Source organism: Crocodylus siamensis, chromosome 2, assembly GCF_052110815.1.
Source record: "Crocodylus siamensis isolate JL-2025a chromosome 2, ASM5211081v1, whole genome shotgun sequence".
Taxonomy (NCBI): Eukaryota; Metazoa; Chordata; order Crocodylia; family Crocodylidae; genus Crocodylus; species Crocodylus siamensis.
Genome location: NC_143396.1, coordinates 270,217,099 through 270,241,495, shown reverse-complemented (window position 1 = coordinate 270,241,495; position 24,397 = coordinate 270,217,099). Strand labels below are relative to the sequence as shown.

General features: G+C 45.6%; 1 long non-coding RNA gene across 1 annotated transcript in view; it reads right to left on the bottom strand.

The window, feature by feature from the left end:
* LOC149872188 (uncharacterized) overlaps positions 1-24,397 on the bottom strand; it is a 78,609-nt gene that overhangs the window by 42,682 nt on the left and 11,530 nt on the right. The window contains exon 2 of the long non-coding RNA XR_016440592.1: positions 9,561-9,632. This is a non-coding gene — a long non-coding RNA (uncharacterized LOC149872188). The remainder of the gene's footprint in view (positions 1-9,560; positions 9,633-24,397) is intronic.

Sequence of the window (24,397 nt, the reverse complement as noted above, 5' to 3'; positions counted from 1 at the left end):
TTCCTCACTTCCCTCGGATTTGGCCCAGACTGCGGCAAAGTCTGGGCCAAGGACATCCCAGAAAACCCAGTAGAGCTCTGCAGTCAGCCCATTGATGCCCAATGCCTTGTTGCCAGGCATCAGGCAAAGAGTGGCTGAAAACTCAGCCAAAAGTAAGAGAAGCCTCCAGCCAGTCCTCACCCATGCTGACCCCCACCGGGTCCAATAGGCTTTGGTGTTGGTTGGATCCAGGGAGAAGAACACTTTGTAGAAGGCCCACGCACACCGGTGCATCTCACCTGGATCCATGAAGGAGGTGCCATCACCTGCCAGAAGGCTGGGGTGATGTCCTTCTTGCCCCCCGCCTCCTCTCCAGGTCACAGAGGAAGCGGGAGTCATGGTCCATCTCTCAAAGGAGCTGGACATGTGAGTGAACAAACACACCATGGTTGCAGTGGCTGTCCAGAGCACAAAGCTCTTCCCACCTCACCTGACACTCCCCATAGAGAGATGGGCTGGCTGGGTTGGTGGCCAGGTGCCTCTCCAGCTCCAGCACTTCCCACTTGAGCTGCTCCTGGACCGCCTCCCTCTGCCAGGTGTACACCCAAGTATAGCTGTGGCAAAAAAACCTTCCCCACCTCCCACCATCTCCAAGCTGAGGGAAACATTGCTCATTGCTCCTGCCAGGCCAGCCAGAACTCCTGGAAGACCTCCCTGAAGTCCATATTCTCCAGCAGACTGGCACTGAAATGCCAGTAGGCCAACCCCAAACACCCAGACCCTAGCACAGCCTGGACCCAGACAAGGTGATAATCACTAAAAGGAGCTGGCTGGATGCCAGAGGAGTAGGCCCAGGCAAAGTGCAACAAAGAGCTATAAATCTGGTCTAACTGGGAGTGGCATGCCTGCTTCTCCCCTACCCTCACATAGGTGAAGGCAGGGGGGCCAGTAGGGTAACAGGCACACCAGGCATCCACCAGGGAGTAGTCCATCAGGATCTCCTTGAGGATGCCCATGGCAGCCTGACTCCACTCCCTGCCTGGCTGGTCTCACGTATCTAGGGTGATGTTAAAGTCCCCTCCAAGGACCAGGCACTTGTGAGGGTTGAGGGTGCCAATGTAAGTGGCTGCCTGCAGCAAAAATCTGCCAACTCTGGGTCCTTTGCAGGAGCATACACGTTCAGAAAGTTCAGGACCAGCCCCCTGCACTTGGATCTGGAGATGCAGCAGGCAGCCCAGCACCACCTTAATGTCCTGGAGAATCTCCAGCTGCAGGCCTGGGAAGAACAGGGAAGCCACCTCATAAGGAATGGGCAAGAGGTGACTAAAAAAGACCCTGCCTCCCCACTCCAGCTGCCAATTACGCTTGTTGGCCAGAATCGTCAGGAAATCATAGGCCCATCTATAGATCCAAGCGTTGCAGCTTTTGGGCCTCTTGCCTTCCCCCCAAGGCCCTCACAGTGGCAAGGATGCTGTCAAAATCTCCCCAGCAGTCCAAGGTGAGCTGTACCTTGCTGGCAGACTGCTGGGTGTAGTCACAGTCAAGAAATGCAAGTAGCTCACCTCTTGCACCAGAACCGAGAGGTTTGCAGGCTCCATGGAGCCTGCTGGTTCTCGGGCATCCTCCTCCTGGTCCTGGGGTTCAGAAGGTTCCTTAGGCACCATCTGAACCCCCCAGTCCACTAAGACCCTGGACTTTGGTTGGGATTGGGAGAGCTCTGCAGCCCCTTGGGACTCGGGTGGGGGCAAGGCTCCATCACAAGATGGTAGGGTAGAGCTGGAGCCTTTGGGGGGGGGTGATTTTCGCAGGGTCCCCAACAAGATTGGGCTGTTGATTAGGGGACCCCACCTTGACCCTCTCTGGTGCCGGACCATGGGGCAGACTGGAAGTGAGGCTTTTCTGGAAGGGGAAGGGAAGAGACCTGTCTGGCACCAAGGTGGCTTCGGTGTTTGCCTTGGGGTCCTGGGAAAGGGGACCTCCCTCCTCAGGACTCACTAGGGTAAGTCCCAGGGTCCCTGTCTCCCCCAGATCATCAGACCTTCCTTTGGGTTAGCCAAGGCCTCAAGCTTGGTGCCCGTAGTCTCAGGGGGCAGACCCTGGCTAGCAGAATGAGAGACTTCCTCCATGGGCTCCTGTTTGGAACTGTCCAGCAGCCCCAAAACCTCATCCATGGGGATCCCCTATTTGATCTTTTCCAGGGGTGGGGTGTCATGCACAGCGGGAGAGGCCCCCAGAAGCTGGGCTGCTCCTTCCCTCCATGTGGTGGTGTTGGGAGACGGCAGGAGTCCTCCACATCAGAGCATTCCAGCTGCACCTGGGCTTTCCTTTTGGTTTTGCACCGAGGGGAGCTGCACCCACTTAGCCATGAGGTGGCCCTCAGGTGGATAGACTCCAGTAGAAGAAGGTGAAGGTTGGGGGGTGGGGCAGCTATAGCAGGGACATAACTAGGGGCAGAGGGGCCCCATTCCCTTTCTCCCCTTGTTTTGGGGGTGGGGTCACCTGAGTTCACAGGGAGCTGGATGATGTGACTGGGGTGCCAGGGGGCCTGAGTGGGGAGGGATACCAGTGGCGGGGGCACCCCTCTCACCAGTGGGACCTGTGGATGCCCTCTCCTCCTGGTCCATGAGGCACTCATGACAGAAGTGCCTCAGGGTGCAGCACTGGAAGCATCACAGGTCCCCCAGCATATAAAAAACCATCACCCGGGACACCTGAAAAGGAATCAGAGGCACCTCTCAGCCTCCAGCCATGTTCCCACTGCCAGCTGGACTATAATCTGGTGACAGAAAGAGCGTAGGTGGCAGAGGCCAGGGTCTCAGCACCACAGCAAGAGGGCCAACACTGGGGAAATAACTGGGACCACCCTGGTCCCCAGGGGGGACCACCCTGGTCCCCAGCTCTTCTAGGGGCTCGAGGGGGACATACTCATCCTCGACCACGAGTCCCCTCTCCATCACCTTTTGTGCGGCAGCCTCTGAGGCAAGGAAAAAGACCCACTTGCCATGAAAGCAGGAGGCCACCATGATCTTTGGGGCCTCTACTACCCAAGCCAGGGCCTGCACCCAGGTCTAAAAGTGCAGGTTCTACTGCTTGGCACTTCACCCTGTGCCTGTGGGAGAGTGGCAGAAAGGGGGCCCCGCCACCCGAGCTGGAAGGGCCAGTGGTGGAGGACCCAGGCCCCGCAGCTTTGGGTCCCCCCTTGCTGCCTGTGCATAGCTGCAGTTCCCCCACTGGGGGGCCACATTGGTGGTGCCTGGGCTAAGGCCAGGGACAGGATGAGTAGATGTGCTGGCTGGTGTAGCATACCCAGTCCTGTCAGGCACCCATGGTCTAGGCTTGGGGGTGGGGCCCTTGCCCTTCCCACCCCCAGCTGTAGAGGAGGCTAAAGAGGAGCCCTTCCCACTACTCTTGCAATTGGTCCCTGATGGTGGGGGAGGGGGCTTGGTAACCTCTCTGGGGAGGCCTGGCCAGGGGAGACCTCCTTGCTCTGTTGGCTCCCTGCCAGACTCCAGCCTCCCCCACAACAGAGATTGCAGGCTTCTCTACCCCTGGAGAAGGTTGGTCAGACTCTGCCTCTGGGGTGGGGCCTGCAGGGGCGTGGCTGGGATCTGCCCCATAGTGGGGGCTGCAGGAGGCTCTGTGGAGGCATCTGCCCCCCCAAGGTTCCTGCCCTGCCATTGCTTTACATGAGGGAGGGGAAAACCATAAAGAAAACAAAAACATACAGTGGGGCTGGTGAATCTAATAGGGGCAGGCCAGGGTTGTGCAGGAAATGTGGGGGGTGAAAGGAGCTGAAGCTCACTGAGCTACAGCCCCACAGGGTAAAAAACCAGAAGGGCTATGCTTGGAGAATGTGGGGGAGGGGGAACATACACACAAGGTCTGGGGAATCTCAAGCTAGCTTACTCAGCCACACAACAACCACAAGGGCAAGGGGAGTGGATCACAGGATTTACCACACAAGGGCCAAAAAAACACACAGGGAAGGCTGCTGAGGCTGATGTAAAAGCCTCTTAGGCCTCCAGCCATCTTTTATACTCAGCAGCAGAGCAATAGGTAGGAAAACAAAGCAGGATCGATGCAGTGAGGCAGTTGTGGGGGAGGGCAGAAGCAATCAGCCAATCCAGTGCAGGTATGGGGTTGAGTGGTGCAAGGTGGTGCAGCAGGGAATCTTTCTCTCTCCTGAGAGAGGGCAGCAGCAGAACAGATGGCAGCAGCAGCAGCAACAGCAGCAGTAGTGGTAGCAGCCATCCAGTTCAGCCACTCAGGGCGTGCTTCAGGTAAAAGTGGGGGGTGGGTCTGCCAAGGCTGCTGGGGCAGGCAAGGCACCTTTAGGCTCTGGCAGTGATGGTAGGGCCCACAGGCAGTGCAGGCTTCCTCCCCAGGGTGCCCTCTGGTTGGGCAGCAGGCCAGAACAGGGGAGCAGAAGCTGGGGTGCAGTGTTGGGGTGAGGTGGGCCCCTCCCCAATGGGGGGCAGTGGTGTACAGCAGAGGCCCTTCCCTGTGGGGAGGCAGCAGCCCAAGGCAGGAAGGGGTGCCACCAACTTACCCCCAAAAACTCTGAGTACAAGCCAGCAGCTAGAAGTAGCTAGAGGCAGGAAGGAGCCTAGCCATCTTCTCCCCAGAAGCTCCTGAGACCAAGTTTGCAGCAGCAACAGCCTAGGACAGGAAGGGATGTAGCCAACTTCCTCCCAGAGGCTCCTCCCCCAGAAGCTCCTGAGGGGAAGTAGCCCTGAGCTGCTCACCAGGGCAGTGTTTTATATACCCCAGCTTTCAGCTCCCTCTGGTTACAGATCTGTGAGGTGCTGCACAGGGTCAATTTGCCCCAAGTGCCCCACACCAAAGTGCATGTTCAGGCACATGTGCTAAGGCAAAAATTTCCGGCACAAATTTGTGCCACTCCTATTTGAGCTGCTGCAAGTGCAAGTGCCTGTATGTGTGAATGCATCCTATGGGATTAATGTAGGGTTTCACTAGGTGAAACCTGTGAGATGCAGAGGGTCTGACAAGATTCTGATGGTTCCTTCTGGCCTTAAATTCTGTGAATACCTGAGTACATCTACATGTGAAATTAATGCAATGCAATAAATGCCAGAGCAGTTTGTACCAAGAATTAGCTGCTCTCGTGTACAGCATCTACACTTTGAGCCAGGGTGGAGCTGTCCCAGGCTGGCAGCAGGCTTGGGAGGTCAGCTCCAAGCTCTAGAGGCAACAGCAGGCAATAGAGAGACTGGCTGGGGCATGAGGGTACAGGACCTGTGAAGTCATGTGGCTAGGCAACAGGCAGCCCCCATATTTTAGCACCCTCATACCCCAGCTGACTCCTATCACCATCTATATATGTGTGTTCATTGCACTTAATAACTCTGTCATAAGATAGTACTGTCCTGGACACTACAATTTTACAGCAGAGTTAATTTACTATGCCCTAATACCAGCGCATGTGTAGACTGTGATGCTTTACTGCACAGCTAATTAGTCAACTCTGGAGTAAAGTGCACACGTAGATAGATGTACCCTCTGAAAACCAGGTCCAATTCAAGCTAAGCCTTATTTTGAGTATGCCTGCAGTTTGAGATCAATATTTCACACACCTCTAATATCCACTGTTAATCTAAAACGGATAGCTAATCTAATATCAATTGTTGTCAGACACCTCTAGCACATTATGATATAAATATAATAAATGAAAGAGACTCATCTGTTCCCTGAACTAAATATGGTATCTTGGAGATTCAGCCATTTGCGGAACTTGCTCATGGTGAGACTGCAAATCTGATTTATCTTTTAAAAGGAATCTGTATTTTGTATGTAACTTTAGAAAACAAGGCAAGATTTTTTCAGGTATCAGAAGACATAAAGGAGACAGTATATTTTTAAGTCGAAGAGCGATGTTTTGTTTACATTTGTCTTGTGTACTCTGTTTTTTTTCTTTTTGGTGTTAATGATTCTCTCTTGTATTACCAATAATCAGAGGAAACTTTGCAGCCTGGGCAGTAGCTTTCCACTGGACCAGCAGTGGTGACAGCTGCTATTCTTATGCCCCCTCTAAATCGGCACCCAGGGTGTATGCTTCCTTCACCCACCCTAGTTACACTATTGTCAGTAACTTCTCAAATAGCCAGTTCTCGAATTAACTTATTTAACCTCTTTCCTACCTGTTTGCATGCTGCTGGAACTTGTCTGCTTGAACACACTTATTTTCCTGCTGATTTAGTATCTACAATTAGGTGTCTACTTCCAAAATACACCTTTCTACAAATCCAGCCCACTGAATCAAACTCATTATCTTAAGACATTTCTACGGACAAAGGTTATGCTTTTCTGAGCTATATTAATCTCTCTGTCTAAACTTCACAAGCTTAATTGGGTTAGATCAGAGTTATACTGTTTTGAGTAAAAGGGTGTGATTAATGTGAGCTAAAGACAGCTGGATCAGCGCAGTCTCATTCTATAGTATACACAAACCTATTATCATTAAAACTGAGAGCTGGGAAAACCCAGCTTTGGTAACTAAATTTCTTCACGAAATCCACTAGACAAGGTGAGTAAAAGGTTTTTTTAACTGCACTGGAGACTTTCTATTAACAGATCTATACAGTAAGCTAAGCAACCACGAGAAAGCTCTACTGACTGATTAATAGTAGGGCATGGACTATATATTTGCTAGCTAGCCATCAAAACAAAAAATAAGGGGAAGCACGTGAGTTGCAAAGGTGGTCCTTCCCCACCCACAGATATGTGAGGGAATGATCCTGGAGAGAACAGCTAGCCTTTGCCCACAGTAACCCCTCTGGCCTAGTAATGCTGCCCTAGAACTGCTGCAACTCAAAGCACTTGAAACTACGTCAAAGAAGAGGTTCAGACATATACCTCATCTCTGGATTCGGACCATCAGATGATGTAAACATTTAGTCATATGACATTCTCTAGCCTTTTTCCCTCCGAACTTCCATTGCTTGTTTCTTATTTTAGTTTGTTGTTGCTATAGCAAAACTAATTTTTATATCTTGGTTCAAGCAAACAATTAGGAAACAATAGAGCCTACATAATTTAACATTTTCAGTGTTAGCTTATTGTTGCTGACAACATCCTTCATGAGTAAACTCTAAGAATGATTTCAGCCCCCATCTCTATGCAGATGTCTCTCTCCTTTCCAGATCCAAATACTTCTGTCCAAACTAAAAACCAAGCCTGTCTGTGACACTTCTTTGTGAATGACTAGTTATCAGTGCAAGTAAGCATGGTTAAAACAGAGCTCTTAATCCTTTTCCGCAAGCCCTCCCTGCTCTTCCTTTTTCACACACTGTGGAAAACATCACAGTCCACTTTTCACTGAACCCATAACCTGGGCTTCATTTTAGACTCACATGTCCTGTCTCCCACCTCTAAGATATGGCCTTTCTTACCCATTCACACGGCTAAAGTTCTTGCCCAAATTATCATCTTTTCACATACTGATTTCTATGAAATCCTGTATTTCTGCTCTTGACAAATGCAGATTTCCAGGTAATTTCCATTCCATAAGGCTGCCACAAAGACTACATTCCTAACCCATTGCTTTGACCAGCCCTCCTCTGGTTCCCTCTTCGCTATCACATCAAACACAAGCTCCTTGTCTTGATTTTCACAGCTCTTAGGAGCTCACCGCAATCCTACATGTCATCTTTCTGTCCCTGTCATGATGTTGATTCCTACTCCCTCTCAGTCCACAATGCCAATTTCCATCACTGCCTTGTCACATTTTCGAACAACAAGCTTCATGCCTTGTCCCATGCTGCCCTCCATGCTTGAAAGGAGCTTCCATCATTCTCCTTGAAGTCCCTCCTTATAATTCTCCTTTACCGAGATATCTAAAAAAACCCTTAGTGGTTAGGATGCTAATGTGCCATTGCTACATCATGTTAACTGATACTTCCTCATTGTTTCCTTACATTATATCTACATCAATGTGTTGTCTCATGGCTTATATTGAGATTGGAAACTCTTGGAGGCAAGGGGCTGTTTCTCTATTCTGCTTGTGCAGCATCATGCAAAATGAGCTTCTTATCAATGCCTGGGGCTCTAAAAGACATAGCAATACAAAGAATTAATAGACCATGACCAACATGGGGTAAAGTCAGATTCTCTTCTACTCTGAGGTCCTCTCAGTTTGAGATGGGGGTTGGTTGTCAGGATGCAAGTTGCATTCCTCTGACTCTCAGGAGGTATCTGCATTAACCTCAATCTTTCACTGTAAATTAGACCAAGCTAGGGGCTGCATTAATTTGTTTATGATAGCTATGGTCCCTCAGGACTCAAAGATCAGGTCAGAATTGGTCAAGAACATCCTTTCCCACTTTGTCCCCATCCTCCCTCCCCCACCAAGGCTTCCAAATAGTTCAGGCTGTCAGCTACACTCAGATGAGGGGACAAGGAACTTGACATAAGAGCTGCCAAGGGCAGTTGATAATGGTCGAGGGCCTATTCCCCACTTTGTGTTAACATTACTATCTCCTGGCTGGTTTCTGCTTCGTTAAACCAGCACTGGATGCCAAAGTGGCAAGAGTGGAGGTAATCATGTGAGCAGGTGTGCCTGGGCATGGGCGTAATTCCTTCCTGGTTTTTGTCTGTTTTTTAAATTTAAAACTACATGATATATTGTTTTTTATCCCTACTAGAAAAGACAGCCTTCTCTTCAGCTCTATTACAGAATATCACATTTCAAATACTCCCAATTATTGGTACCTCCCTGCTCAAGCCTCCTATGATGTGTATACCACCCTCAGAATAACATTTGATTAAATGAGTTCAGGCTCATGTAAGCTTATGTATCTATTTTCTAGTTAGTTTACAAAGTGTTTCTCTACCCTGCCTTCTGCCATATACCACCTATGCGCTCCACCAGTGTCCCAGCTGACTTTCATTTTCTTTCCTTACTCATCTCCCAGTTTGACCAATGCCAAATTCTCACCTCTGTTTTGACATTATTGCCCCATACCTACTCCCACCCATTAGTGGCCAGAATTCAGTTTATGACATGTACTTTATTAAGGCCATTTTTTCTCTCTCAGCTGCACCATTGTAAATCTAGAGTAAGCTATTGCTTAAATCAGTGGTTCTCAGCCTCTTTGGACTCAAGGCACCATTCATCAGGCTCTGAAAATCCCAGATCTTATTTTTCACTCACTTTTTGACTATGGAAAAATAATAGAGCAATTCTTTTGCTGAACTCAGGAAGCCCACAGGAGGTCGGAATGGTTTTGGTGCTATGGATTCCTTTTTGAAATCTCTGGTCTCTCTTGTGAATCACGTCTAGGTGTTTGCATACCTAACAGTGCTCTCTGCAGCACCCTTAAAAGGATCTCATCCACCTCTTGGTGCCACTTCACTGTGGTTGAGAATCACCATCTTAAGTGATGGAATTGCTCTTGATCTACATCAGTTAAAGCAAATGCAAAAATGCAACTTTTCAGATTTGGCTTGTTACATACACCATGAATTTGGTGGGCATCATCTAGTCCCAAAAGACAAGTTCTCTAAATAAGGTTAGATTTGACAGGGCAACAGTGAATGGAAAAAAATGACAATAGGGAACTTACATGATGCCTACTGCTCTATGCTTGGTTCTTGCCACGTATTGGTCTTTCATTTTCTTGAAGGCCAAAATTCACCTTTAAAAATAATTTGAGAAAGTAATCACACAGATGTATAGAAAAGTACATAAAAGCATCCTTGACACAAAAAAATGTAAATCACAACATTTATAACTAATGTATTTCCCTTTCTTTCTCCTCCCCTTATTTTTCCAAGGCATAAAAAGAAAGCATAATAAAAAAAAAAAAACCTGGCATGGTTATCATTCATGTTGATGTCAACAGCCCTACATAGACAGGTAACAGGAAAATACCACCCCAGGGATCCTATTCATGGTGCACAGCAGGGCCCTGTCTGTAATTACTGTGGCCTAGTTATTTCTCAGGGAAAAAAAAGTCCAGCACCAGATCCTTTTTTTTTTCTTAATAGGTGAAGTTGAACCTAAAGCACTGTAATTTTAATCAAATCTTTCCCATCTGCGTGTAGTGTCTCTGAGAAGTTGAAGATTTAAGTGTATGTTGTAGGGTTTGCTGAATAGTCCCAGCGGGGGGAGAAAGGGCAGAGAGATGGTAATTATGTTACACTTAAAGGTATTTCTGTTGCCAAGGAAGCCTTTTCTTTCCTCTTTCCCTTTCTCTCTCTCTCTCTCTCTCTCTTTCTTATTCCTCCCTTCCCCTAGTGAGGGTTAAGATGATGTCACGGACAGAAAGGAAATACTGCAATGGAACAGAAGGCAAAGTCAGAGCAAAAGGGGAAATGATGAAGCTGCACTTTATAATCCATCTGTGGATTGTCTTAATAAATAACATGTTTAAAGCTTGGTGATTGAAGAGGTTTGGGGGAAATATTCCCAGAGTGGCAGATTTCAGAACAAAGAATAAGACATAAAGACACTTGTACATATATTGCTTATAGATTGTAGTGAGTAGTTTCCTTCAGCACCTTCAGTTTCTACTCTCTTGCCTTTCCTTCTGTGGGCAACATCTAACTTGTATGATAGGATCTGCTCCTTGTGCCATGAAAGTCGAAGGGAGCAGGATCAGACTTGAAAAGTAGCTGCCACCACTTCTTAAATACTATGAATCAAAATATATAAGACAGAGAACAGGTCAGATATGGATGGAGTTTTACCAAATCAAATAGTTTAAAGAAAGTTTGTAAGTTTCAACTTTTTTTTTTTTTACTATCCAGAAACTTCTATCAAGAGCGCTGATATTATATATTGTTTTATTTTATTGCCAGCCAGACTTCCTCCATTTGTATCAATGTGCAATAATGGTGACATTCAGTGACCAATCATTCCTAACAACCACAAATGTATTTTCTGATCAAGAAATAAAGATCTGGCCTCTCAATTATGTAGCAAAATTATTTTGGGCTGCAACAGATGCAAGCATTTACTGCCATATTCTCTTCTAACTAACACCAAAGCAATCAATACAGCTTGGTGAATCTGATCAGCAAAGTGATGCTCCTGTTTCTTCAAAAAAGCTCTGAAGAGATTTCAGAGTCTGAACATCTTCCAGTTGGGTACTCAGTACCCTATAACCTGCAATGTCACAACTTCTGAGTGGTCAGGCAGATGGTTGTGGTTCCTCGCAATGAGCATAGAAAAAAACCCACTGAAAAGATCCTCCTCATCAATTTTCTTTTTCAGCACATTTTCCTGAACATAAATATTAAGTAGGAAAAGTAGTGTTAAAACTGAATCAGCAAATTCTCAAAAGGGCTGTGTATTGTTCATGGTTAAACTAATTTCTCTCAAGCTTTGCCCTTTTAGCAACACAAAGATAACTAAAAGATGCCTCTAGGCCAGGGTGGGCAAAATGCAGCCTGGGGGCTGGATGTGGCCCACCAGGCTGTTCTATTCGGCCTGCGGGGCCCCTAAAAAATTTACAAATTAATATTTATCTGCCCCTAGCTGCCTATCATATGGCCCTCAATGGCTTGCCAGAACTCAGTAAGTGGCCCTCTGCCCAAAACAATTGCCAGCCCCTGCTCTGAGCATTGTCTAAGGCAAGTGAGTTCTCAGCCAGGGAGGAAGTGGGTTGCAGAATGACGGGATTGGAAAGGACACCAAACAGTCATGAGGCAAACCCTCATGCACGCATGCAAGAAACAAACTATTCCTAAACGGTTCTGGAAATTACAGAGTTCTAGGCAATGTGTCCCGATCAGAGAATTCAACTGATACCCAGCCAGCAGAGCAGTCATATGGGACCTGTGTGCATTGGAGAAGCCTACCAGTGGCCATTTCACATTGAAGAATGGAACTTAGTTTAGCCACACTTCTTCTCTCATGTCACCTTATCACAACTAAGGATCTGCCATCGGGTGTTTGCTCTACTTCCAACTTATGGAATAGTTTGGGTTAAAACTATTAATCAAAATCAAAATTGGGTGGTTTATCCTTTCCTCAATTAACTCAAAAGAGGACTTTAGGGATGGAGAGCAGACTGTAACTACCACAGACTAGGGCACCTGGATTAACACTCTTGAAAATAGTATTACAGGATTGCTACTGGTTAAACATGGTCTGGCCCTCAGTACACTTGCCAACTGAAAAAGAAACAAACAGCTCATCTTGCTGCAGCTAAGCTTCAGTAATGTTTTAATGAGCAAAGTGCCACCATATAAAATACCAATACTCTTATATCCAATGACCTTTACATTTTGTCACTCCCTGTGGCTGGCCCTGCTTTCAGTAAACTGATCAGTATCTAAAATGCCAGATCAAAAGAAATTGCTAGATAGCAACAGTATCATAATGCAGCTGGTAACCTATATGTCCCTAATGCAACTGTTTGTCATTCTTAGACACGACATCACAGAAGTCATTTTTTCTTGTCCACCTTGCCTGAGTGTCAGTAGATTGTGCTAAGATACTACTATTATAGCTCAAAAGTGCAAACAATTCAAAGACCTGGTCAGTTTTTCCCATCTGCAGAATGACAGGAGAAATAATTTTTTAAAAGGAATTTGGAAAAAACAACAACAACAAGAGCAGCAAATGACAGGGACACTCAGTGGCACTTCAAACAAAAGGATCTATATTTTTTCCATTACAGGCATATGTATTTGGTCTCATTGGGTGTGTCGACATGTGCAATTAATGTGAAGCCATAAACTCCAGAGTTTATTGCTCCCAGGCATGCTGTTTGAATGTGTTCCCAGGAGCAATAAACTCTGGAGCAATAAACTCCAGAGTTTACTGTCATTTGAATGTGTGCCCAGGACTGCAGTACATTGAGCTGGGTAGGAGCAGCCCAACTGGCAAGGGGCTTGGGGGTTCAGCCTGCAGGCCCAGGGCTGCTTCCCTGGGTTTCACTTGCTGTGGAAGGGCTGGCTGGGGCACCAGGGTGCTTCAGTGTGGGGGTTAACTGGCAGGTAGGCTCCACACTGAGTTATCCTCATGCCACAGCCAGCCAGAGCAACATCTACATGCATGCTGTTGCGGAGTTTTTTATTCTGCACTAAGGTAGTACTTGTATTCAATACCCTGCCACTCAGGGTACGTGAGGATGCTGCACTTAGATCGACCTAACTAGGGTTCTAACTAGTTCACTGAAGAAGTGAACTAAATTGGATTGAAAATGGGTTACTGTATTTACTCAATTATACGATGAGATTTTTCTCCTATCAAACATGAGAAAAATCAAGTATTGGTGTAGACACTGCCCGGGCTGGGTGGAACGCAAGGGTGTTTTAGGGACTGCCTGCTGACTAGCCCTGTGCTGAAGCAGCCCAAATAAGACTCAGTAAATTAGTTTACGCCAGCTTTATAGGGGCACATGTGTAGATGCCAAGTTGGTTACAGCACAACTAATTAGTCTACTGAGCAGTAAACATCTCATGTAGACAGGCCTATTGTCTGTTTTAGTTTCACCAAAATGCAATAGTGCTAATAAAGCTGTTAATGGTAAATCTAAATGACAAAAAAAATCTGACACATCTCACATAGCAGGATATACTACTCCACAGCACTCTGTCATGCTAAGGAAAACTGTATGGTCATGTATCCTGCCACAGATTCCAGAAGTAAGAGCCAGGAAATGCAAAAGTTAAAATTCAGAACCACAGTATGAACTCAAAATTTGTACTTTGTATATTTTTTCTAGGCACGAACAGGAATAATACAGAACTATATGTTTAAAAGAAAAGGAACCAAAAGGAACAATAAATATACCTACACCCTAGATGTCCAAACTAACAGTTCCTAAGGAATCTTTTGCGTTTTCTAACGTTAATTTTAATTTAATTACATAATCTTAACATTGCTTCAATATAGAACTTTTCCCCATGTTTTCATATTCCAGGTTATTATTTTTAAATCGCACCTAAAAATGAAGAAACAGGCAGGTTTCTGCAATAGTGCTGCCAAATGAACAATCTACCATAACCTATCATAATTGCTCTATTAATTTATATGCACTGCAAAGAGAACATTGGTCAGCTTTATAAACTTTTAATGATCTAGATAGCTAATACAAAAATTTGAAAGTTCAATGGTGACAGCTGCACAACTTTCATAGAAGCATTAAAGCAGCATTTACGAGAAATGACATCTTCAGCAACTAAGCAGAAGAGACTGGGACCCCTGGTGGGCTGAGGCCTGGGTGTAGAATGAGGACATAATGTACACAAGAACAAGTGAGGCAGGTTTCAAAACCCCTTCTATAACTAGGCCAAAGAAGAAGGCAAAGCTGCCTGAGGACCCTGTTAGTAGAGCAAGAAAGCAGCATGGAAGCTAATTAAAAATTCCAGGGCTCTGGTGATTTCTGAGGTGTACAGCCTGAGAGTCCAGGCAATCTGACTTAAATCTGTGATCCACTGGTCATCTATTCAGATACATAGTGGGGGCAAATGCAAGGACTGGAAGGCTGAGTACTGAATGGCAGAGTAAAGAGATGGCAGTAGGGCAACACTATGAAAGTAAATTCAAAACAATCCTCCCTGTCTCACTAGGGGAGGTACTCATCAGTAGAAAACAAGGTAGTAGTGATGAGACATAGTGTTGTCTCCATATTAACCTGCTATTGTCTGGGTTGCAGAAGGCTGAAAAAGCTCATCTCAGAAAGATCAGGAAAGTCAAAGATATTACTTGTCTTCCTGATCCAAAATAGGCTATCTTTGGCCCATAGATACATAGATGCTAGGGTCAGAAGGGACCTCAACAGATCTTTGAGTCCGACCCCCTGCCTGGATAGGAAAGAGTGCTGGGGTCAGATGACCCCAGCCAGATGCCTATCCAGCCTTCTCTTAAAGACCCCCAAGGTAGAGAAAAGCACCACCTCCCTTAGAAGTCCATTCCAAATTTTGGCCTCCCTTACCATGAAGAAGTTTTTCCTGATATCTAGCCTAAATCTGCTCTCTGTGAGTTTGTGACCATTGTTTCTTGTTACCCCAAGAGGCACCCTGGTGAACCAAGCATCTCCGATCCCTTGCTGCGTCCCCCCCTCAGTGAATTTGTAGGCGGCCACAAGATCACCTCTCAGCCTTCTCTTGCAGAAGCTGAAGAGGTCCAGGTCCCTTAATCTCTCCTCATAGGGCTTGGCCTGTAAACCCTTAACCATATGAGTGGCCCTCCTCAGGACCCTCTCCAGGTTATCCACATCCTTCTTAAAGTATGGTGCCCAAAACTGGACACAGAAATCCAACTGTGGTCTGACCAATGCCACACAGAGGGTAAGTATCACCTCCTTGGCTCTATTTGTCATGCATCTGCTAATGCATGATAAAGTACGATTAGCTTCACTGATGATGTCGTCACACTGATGACCCACATTCATCTTGGAGTCCACCATGACTCCGAGATGCCTTTCTACTTCTGTGCTGCTAAGAGGGTCATTTCCCAATCAGTAGGTGTGCTGGATATTTTGATGCCCTAGGTAAAGCACTCTGTACTTGTCCTTGTTGTACTGTATCCTATTGTGTACTGCCCACTTTTCCAACCTGTCCAGGTCTGCCTGCAATTGTTCCCTACCCTCCAGTGTGTTCACTTCACCCCACAATTTAGTATCATCCACAGACTTGGACAGAGTACACATCACACCCACACTGAAGTCACTGATGAAGACATTGAAGGATACAGGCCCAAGACTGAACCCTGCAGAACCCCACTACCCATATCCTTGCAAGTCGATACCAACCCATCTACTACCACTCTCTGGGTGCAACCCCCAAGCCAATTTGCCACCCACTGGACTGCGTAAACGTCTGTCACAGCCTCTTAATTTATTTATGAGAATGGGATGAGATACTGTATTGAAGACCTTCCTAAAATCCAAAAAAATGACATTGATTTCTACTCCTGCATATAAGCGTTTTGTGACCTGGTCATAAAACAAAACCAAATTAATCAGGCATGATCTACCTGCTACAAATCCATGCTGGTTGCCCTGCTGCATTATTTTTACCACTGGACTCTCACAAATATGATCCTTAATAATCTTTTCAAAGACTTTTCCAAGGATGGAGGCGAGACTGACTGGCCTATAATAACTCGGATCCTCCTTCCTCTCCTTCTTGAAAATAGGGACATTGGACCACATTGGCCCATGGCAGAAATTACGTTGCCTGTGGTATATGTGAGCATTGCATGATAAATCACGACATGCCAGACATTAAACCTCTAGAAACAGCAGAACAGCCACTCAGGGTACATGCAGATGTTGCACTTATATTGACCTAATGAGGGTTCTAACCAGTTCACCTGAGGAGATGAACTAAATTAGATTGGGAATATTTACTTGATTATAAGATGAAGTTCTTTTTCCCATTCAACATGGGGAAAATCAAGCCTTATCTTATGATTGCATGCGACTTACCCAAAACGTGAAAATGCACATGGTCAGCCAGCAGAAGGTGTTGCTGCTCCTCTGATCCTGCAGGGCTCATGGCCAGTGCAGTCACTCCAAGCTGCTGCCTGCCAGCATGTGCCAAGATGCATCAGCACCCTCCAGCTGGAAGACCCACATGCAGCTCTAAATGATGTGCCAGGCATCAGCCAGGAACTATCCCCACAGCACGCAGGATTTCTGGCCAGCATGTGCTGAGTTGCCCTGAGCTGCTGTCCCAGTGACAGGTGCTGGAGCAACTCCACATGCTAGTGGCCTGGGCAAGTGCCTTGGTAGGTGCTGGGTTGCCACTTGAGAAGCATCTCAGGGCAACTCAGCATATGCTGCTTAGAAACCCCACATGCTGCAGGAACGGTGCCTGGGCAGCTCCTGCCAGGTCATGTCAAGCTGCATGCAAGGAGCCTGGCCAGTGCATGCTGTGCTGCCTCACACCCACCAGCAGGCAACTGCTGGGAGTGACACCCTGCCTGCAAGGTATCCACCATAATGTGGGGAGAGGCTAGCCAGGCACACAGCAGGCAGGATTCCTGCAGGGGCCAGCCAGCACACAGCGGGGAGACACTCCAGCCAGTACACACCAGGGAAAGGCCCCACAAGGGCTAGCCCAGGGGTGGGCAAACTGCAGCCTGGGGGCCAGATGCGGCCTGCCAGGCCATTCTATCCGGTCCGTGGGACCCCCCCCAAATTAAGAAAATTAATATTTATCTGCCCCTGGATGCCTGTCATGCGGCCCTTGATGGCTTGCCAAAACTTAGTAAGCAGCCCTCCACCCAAAATAATTGCCCACTCCTAGGCTAGCCAGTACTCAGGAGGGAGGGACCCCCAGAGGCCAGCTAGGTACCCTGTATGCTGCAAGGAGGGGCCTGATTGCAGTGACAAGGTACCCAGCACTCAACAAGGGTCCCAGCACATGGCAAGGGACCCAATGCATGGCAAGGAAGGATCCAGCATGCAGTGAGACTCTTAGCAGCAGCAGCAAGGGATCCAGGACATGGCAAGGCTCCCAGCAGTGATGACAAGGGACCCACCAGGAGGTGAGATATCTAGCATACAGTGGCGAGGAACTTGGCAGTCACAATAAGGTAGTCAGAATGTGCATGCTCATGAGGGATCCACCCACAACAAGCGGTGATGACAGACTCAACATGAGTGTGCCAGAGAGGGATCTAGCACACAATGAGGCTCCAATCAGTGGTGACAAGGCAACCAGTATATAATGACCCCAAAACAATGAGGCAAGTAGCAGCAAGGCACCCAGCAGAGGGAAACACCCAGAAAAGCAGCAGGGAAAGCAGCAAATTACAGGGCCTGATCACCACTGACTGGCCACATTTTAAAACCATAGAAACCCATGGTAAATTCTGTTGGGTGAGTGGTGGCAGGGAAACCAACCCCCATGACAGACCATATAGAAAAAAGAAGTGGTACCAATGTGAAGATGCAAAAAGGAATGAGGTGCAGCTATGATACAAACTTTAAAATGAAGGTTATAAACTATCATGAAAAAACAAGTTGTGAGGTAGGAAGGAAGTATAATGTTACTAAAGCAAATGTGCATTGATGGACACACTTAAAAGGAAAACTCAAGAATGCTAAGTCCATGCGGAAAACATTTGGGAGTCTGAAACACAATTGCTTTCCTGAAATTTATAAGCAAGTTCCCAAGTATGTTCAAGGAAAGAGACAGGAGGGAATACCAATCACCCGTGAAGTGCTTTGACTCTTGGCATTAGAAATATTGAAGGAACTGAGCATTCCTTTTAAAAAATTCAAAGCAAGTAGTGGATGGTGTATCTGAATGATGCAAAATAGTGGCTTAGCCCTGAGACGAAGAACTTCAGTTGCACAAAAGTTACCATCAGACTATAATGAAAAACTTGCTGAATTCCAGCGGTACATTATTGGGCTATGCAAAACGCACGATTACCTGCTGGGCCAAAGAGGTAATGCTGATGAGACTCCAGTCTATTTTGACATGCTAAACAATGTCCCCATCCATGAGAAAGGCACAAAATCCATGATTATGAGAAATACAGAAAATGATAAGCTGTGAATTATAGTGGTATTAGCAGTGTCAGTAGATGGGAGAAAATTGCCACCCTATGTGATTTTGAAACTCAAAACTCTGGCAAAATAAAAGCTGCCACCAGGTTAGATGCCAGGAACAAGGATGGATTTCAAGTGAGCTGATGAATAACTGGTTAGATGTTGTGTGAAAATGGAGACCTGGGGCACTGCTAAAGACAGGAGGAATGTTAGCGTTAGATTCATTCAGAGGGCATTTAAGACCAGAAGTGAAAGCAAAAATTCAGTTAGTGAATTGTGATTTTATAGTCATGCCTGCTGGTATGACACCTCAACCCCAAGCACTGGATGTCATAAGATGAGTAAGTCCTTTAAGGACTACAGTGCCAGTATTCAGACTGGCTCATGGCAGGGAACCATGTGCTTACACCTGGTGGAAAGATTAAGAAACCAACTGACTTCTGACTTCTTGAGGAAGGCTATCTTCAGAATGCATTATTAAATGCTTCAAGAAGTGCTGTATATTCAGTACCATGGATGGAACTGAAAACAATGTTTTGTGGGAAGATGAGGGAGGAGATGAAAATGGTGAAGAGTGTGAGAGTGAGGACACATCTGAAAGTGGAGAGTCCTAAGTTGTAAGCTCTAAGAAAGGAGTAGCATTCACCAGGTTCTGGACAGAAGCTTACATAGACTAAGTTAATGTTTGAATTGAAATGAAGCTAACATTGAATTTATGACTTACTGGCATTGCTATAGTTTTTGTCAGTAGGTCTATTAAAAATAATACCAAATTAAAAATTTCCCTTGTGTGGAATCTAATTACTGGAGGGTCACCTTAAATTCAGGGTCATCCTAGATTCAAGTAAATACAGTAGCCTGATCTAACAAACATCAGTACATGTTCAGAGTGCAGCCCTGGGGTTAGGAAAGCCCAGCCAGTCACCCCATCCCCAAGACTGCAGTCTTCCTACCTCCCTGCCCCCCCGCGCAGCCCTGGCCAGGCTTTTTTAGCTCCCTGAACCCCATGACAGACAACCTGTCCCCATGGACTCACCCACCTCTCTCCCACAGACACACCAGCCTCCCTGATCCTGTTGACCCCTCCACTAACTCCCTCAATCCCATCTGCCTCTCTCCCCACTCGGACTTCCTTACTTCCTGGCATAGCTTCAAGCACCAGCAAACATCTGCATAAGTGGAGCCCAATCTATGATCATGAAACTTAAAGTAAGCTGACTAGTTGTAGATTGGGTCCCACGAATGTGTGCCCTCAGTGAGCAGTAATGTCTTTCCAGCATGGACCTATCCCATGATCATTTTTACATATTACCAGCAGGCATGTTATGATTTGTCTTTTAATACTCATATGCAATGCACAACAAATGCAATGTCTGCCATGGGGCATTAGCTCTGGCAGCCATTTTTGCTCCCATTCAACCCTACTTCTAGATTCACAGAGGGTTTGGTTAGATCACCCTTGTGAAATGGGAGGGAATTTCTCCTGTAGAATAAAACTGGCAAGAGCCTAATGGTTTGTTCTACATTCCTCACAATACCCTGGGAATGTGATTGTAACTAACCACATTTACAAATGTGGTTAGTTACATTTAGAAAAGGAAAGAACACTTACTTTGTTGAAATGTGTATGATATCTAATGCAGATATTCTAAACTTCTTGGTTTGTGCATGTTAAGGAAGCCCATGACTGAACCCATGGGGGTGGGAAATGTATTGAATCCCATGCATCATGGGAGTTACATGGAATTAGCCTTAAAATTATTCTTAGCCTTTTATTCAACTCATGTCAGGCCTGAATCCTCCTTCCTTGGTCCCCTGTAATTTAAAGAAGGTAGGTATCCCAATTAACTCAACAGTCACAGACTTCTGAAACACCATTTTAGACTGGACATAAGGAAAAACTTATTTACCATCCGAGTCTCCAGACTCTGGCATAGACTCCCCCAGAAGTGGTGCAAGCACCTATTCTGAATGTCTTTAAGAAATGCTTGGATGCTTATCTTGCTGGGGTGATCTGACCCCAGCTGACTTCCTGCCCCTTGGGCAGGGGGCAGGACCCAATGATTTTGTGAGGTCCTTTCCAGCCCTAATGTTTATGAAATCTATGAAATCCATTAAACTCATTTAAAGCTATTAATGTTGAAGGCTGACACTTAACTTCCATCTTTTGTGTCCCCATCTTCTTCTTCTTCTTCTTCGTGCTGATTAATAGCAATATGACTACATAAGGTCACAGCATTACTAATGTAAACTTTAAGGCAGTGGGCTGCTTTAGGGAAACTCAAGGAAATAAACCAGGAAGAATTGGGAAGCAGCGGTGGAAGTCCCTTGATATGAGGATGGCAATCTTTCAGTAAACAGGGAAATCATTGATGAGTCCACAGACGAACAAGAAAGCCAATCTGAGATCCTCATGGTTGACTGCAGCCATGGCACATAGTTCTGGGAGGCAGGAGTAGATCCTGATGATGCTGGGTTACAGCTCTTTCCATTTGTCTCTCTCATCTATTTGCCTCCATACTGAGGTGAGTTTGCTCAAAATGATCAATACCTTGTATATCCAGCACCACTGTGGACAGTTCAGTACTTGAATCTCTCAGGTATTGATGATAATATTGCATTTCTTCAGATTGGTCTTCAAGATATCCTTGAATTTCCTCTTTTGATCACCTCTGTAGTGGTGAACCACTGGTGAGTGGGGAGTATAAGACCTGTTTTCAAAGTTGACTTTCAGGCTACCTTATGACACATCCTGTCCAACAGAGCTCGTACCATATAAACCAATGCTGGTGGCATTTGCTTAAGCCAGAATGCTTGCATTCGTTCTTCTGTCCTTCCAAATGAAATGGAGGATTTTCTGAAGACATCACTGATGGTGATGTCCCCAAACGTTCAGGTGTTTCTGATATGTCATCCAAGTTTCACACCCATAAAACAGGGTAGGGATGACAGTAGCCTGATGGATCAGAATTTTGTTTTGGATCCTGATATCATGATATCATGATCAAAGGCATGGTTTTGGAGATGTCTAAAGAAAACACTGGAAAATTTTATCCAGTGTTGAATATTGTTTCTTATGCTTACTTTTTGGACAAGGTAGCTACCTAGCTAGGAGAAATACTCAATATTCTCTAAGGATTGTAATATGTGGAGGAGCAGCTGGTTGTTTTGGGGTGGACTGGTAAAGGATCTTGGTTTTCATGAAGATTACGGTGAGTCTTGGTATTTCACATACTTTACAGAAGCAATCAAGAATGATCAGGAGCTGTTCAGTTGAGTGGGCACACAGCATAACTATCAGCATACTGAAGACCAGTAATGGATGAGTTGGTTTTCTTGGATTTGGAATGTAACTAGTTGATGTTAAAGATATTCTCATCCATGAGATACTGGATGTTGATTCCAAGTGGAAGTCTATCACCAATGAGATGTGGACTAGCTTTGATATAGATAGGAAAAAGTGGTGCAATCACACATCCTTGCTTGCCTCCAATTTTAATTAGTGAAGAGGTTCATTTCTGAACCATTGCTTAGGATGTTTGCTGTCATGTCATTGTGAAGAAGTCTGATATTGATAACAAATTTTTGTGGGCATATAAATCTCGTCATGATCTTCCATATGGCCTCTCTGGTATTTGTTTCAAAGGTCTTGGTCAGGTTAGTAATGGCCATTTAAAGATGCTGATGTCACTTGTGGCACTTCTGCAGCTCTTTAGCAACAAAGATCATATCTATTGTATTCACGCCTATGAAGTTAACTAAATGCAGTGAACACTGAGCATGATTATAAAACACAAACATACTGATAGGAAACTTTTTTTTTTGGTAACATTTTATTAGAAAACAGGCAATATCAGACATTTTTAAAAAGGACCCCACCTGAGACCTCACAAGGGGAATACAAATACAATTTCAAGAAATTACATAATAGTCACATGATAAACAGCATCTCGTTCACTTTGCCTAAAACTCCAGTGTTATTCAGTGAACATCTTACCCTTGTTTCTTATATAATTACAGGTTCACACATCAATACTTAACAGAAAGGTGCTGACAAAGCCCTCACCCACTCTTTCTGACAAGAAAGGCTGTCCCTTACTCTATCCTATACCTATACAGGGCTGAAACAACCCCCTGAAGTCCAGCGCTTGCCAGAGCGCTGTATCCCCTCCTTCCGTCCCATGCTTTTCTCTGCCTCTATAGAAGTGCAGCTCATGCATTGCTAACTGCAAACACTCTGATGTTAAAAAGCACGAGCCCTTTAGTGCCAACAGGGAACGCACTTTCCATAGTGCTACTTTGGTGCACATGATAAGGACCCTCACACCCCATGACCCATCCGTCTCCCCGTTAACCCATAGGGAACATTTTCGATAGTGATCCCCGTTCCCCTTCCTGTCTCCTTCAAATAGGTGGCTACCTTCTCCCACACCTTTTGCGCATAAAAACAGTTCCACAAAGCATGTGCCACCAACTCCGGAAACTACCATAAGGATAGATTAGTGCAGATCATCTGAATAAAATATATGGCAGTGTCCATTGCACTCGGTCCCCCTCACCACCAATTCTTTTTCAAGTCATGTTGAGTCACTACTTTGAATACATTTTAACTTCCTCTTCACTCCCACAGTTAATCTGTGACTTTATTTCCCATTTCCAATGATTCAAATTTCTTCACCAGCCTTAAATGTCTGGCAAACATCATGAAATGGGGCCTCAAACGGTTCATCCAAAATCCCTGTCACCCCCTCTCTCAGCCTGTTGGACATGATTAGTGTGGCCTCACACTCCATGAGGTGGAGCCAGGCCAGGTTGCCCTGCACCTCATGTGCATATAAATTTTTGGAGAACCCCAAGACTCCTGCCAATAATACCCAGTTTCAGTCATAGGTGTGGGGGGGGGGAGCAAATCTGTAGGTGGTAACTGGAGTACACACATACTACATACTGAGCAGTGCTGAGCTATGGGGTCACTATACTTTCAAATGCTGTTGATTCTGCTGGGGCCCAGCCCAACGAACTATATGGTAAATGATGAGTCATTTGGCTTTGTATTAATATCATGCATAGTTTGTACTATATATAAAGAGGTACAAAAGGGCTGCTTAAAAGTGTGTTTATGGAGTACCTGTGCTAAAATATGCAGCAGTTTTAAAAAAGGGTAAAATGGACAAATTATGGATGAACTAAGTCGATGGGTACCTAGCCATGTTTATTTCAAAGCCAGTGTTTTCAAATTTGCCTCTCATTTCCATGTGCTCAGGAAGAGCAGGGTCTGATAGTAAGGGAGAGTTGGGGGGAAGGAAAGGGACTGCAGGGGGAAGAAGTTAGGGAGGTGGAGCAGAGGACAAAGGAGCCACCTAACTCCCCCAGATTCAATTTCCCTGCTGTAACAGTGGGAAGGGGACAAATTCAAGGCAAACGTCCAATAATTAGATTCTATACCTGGAAAAATTATAGCAGGTTTATACATGTTCCATATATGATATCAAATTACTGGGGAAATCTTATATTCAAGTGAATATGATATTATACCTCTGTGTGTTCTGAAGCCACACTGGGACTTGGGTTGAATCTCCTCAGCTAGGAAAGTAATTCTACTGAGGAGAATACAGGCAAGGATCTTCCCAGCTATAGACAGAAGTGCAATACCACGATAATTGCTGCAATCCGATCTATCTCCTTTCTTGAACAGTGTAACAATTCTGGCATCTCTCAAGTTCCTGGTAATCTGTTCTTTTCCAGATTTTCATAATAACAAAGCAATGGAAGCGAGAATACACTAAATATAATTCTCATTTTGAAAGCGGCAACTCCCTGCTCTGTGAGTACCAGGAACCATCTGAGTTCTTGTCAGCAATCAACACCGTTTATAAACACATGCTGTATGGAGAAAAAAAATATTTCATAATGATGGTTGATCTCTGTTATGACATGCC